The following is a 987-nucleotide window of genomic DNA, read 5'->3' as shown; positions in this document are numbered from 1 at the left end:
TATGGCAAACAGCTGAACCTGAATTTTAGTTACAATTTATTTCTCGCTAACCTCCAGACTCTTTAAGAGTTTATCTGGCACCATTTATGGTATGAGTGAACTTTCAGCTGCACTGTGATCAGTTACTTATCCATTTCCTTGAGTTCTGTGAGCCATGCTAGCCAATTAATTGAACCCAAGGAGAGGGACATGGTAACCTCCAATCTGTAACCAATCAGTCAGAATCATAGGTAATAACCTAGGCTTGTGTTTGGCATCTGAAGTGGAGGGTGGTCTTGTGGGACTGAACTCTTAGCCTGTGGAATCCGATGTCTCTGGGACTAGTATCAGAATTAAGTTAAATGTTGGGACACCCAGCTAGAGTTGGAACAACCTCCCCACAACCACCACACTGGAATTTTGTTCAGAACATTTCATATGTCATCTAAGAGTAGTTATTGCAACTTGTAAAAAGTTGTAGCCTATCTTTTTAAAAATCGCTGGAAAAAAAAGTCTCATAAAAGGCTAATTCATGATGAGAAAAAGGCAATGAGAATAAGTAAAAGGAAAAAGTTATAAAGCATTTATTCACTCTGCTATGCTGGAAACTCCACTTACATATTCAAAGTTTATATGAACTTCTTTGGAATCCAGCATAAACCTTTGATAGTATTTAGGAAAAAAGAATGAAAGAGCAAATGGAAAGAGTTTAAAGTGAATGGAAACTTTTAGTTAAACATTTCACACTTTCCTGTCTTTCTCTGCCTCTTGATTCAAAGCTCTAAGGCATGTAAACACTGGAAATTAATGTTTACTGCAAAAGCCTTCTTGGATTATACTAAATAAAAACTGAGTTCTTAATGAATTATGAAATTATTAAGAAAGAAGAGCATCTTAGAAGCTACCAGTTCTTCCAAAGCATGACTGTGCGTTTTCCTTCTTTGTACATGCCAGATCACATTGGGAAGATGTTCAATAAATGCTGACTACATTGAGTGTTGATGAGAA

The sequence above is a fragment of the Myotis myotis genome, unplaced genomic scaffold (assembly GCF_014108235.1).
Source record: "Myotis myotis isolate mMyoMyo1 unplaced genomic scaffold, mMyoMyo1.p scaffold_m19_p_2, whole genome shotgun sequence".
In the NCBI taxonomy this organism is placed as follows: Eukaryota; Metazoa; Chordata; class Mammalia; order Chiroptera; family Vespertilionidae; genus Myotis; species Myotis myotis.
This window is presented reverse-complemented; position numbering follows the sequence as displayed.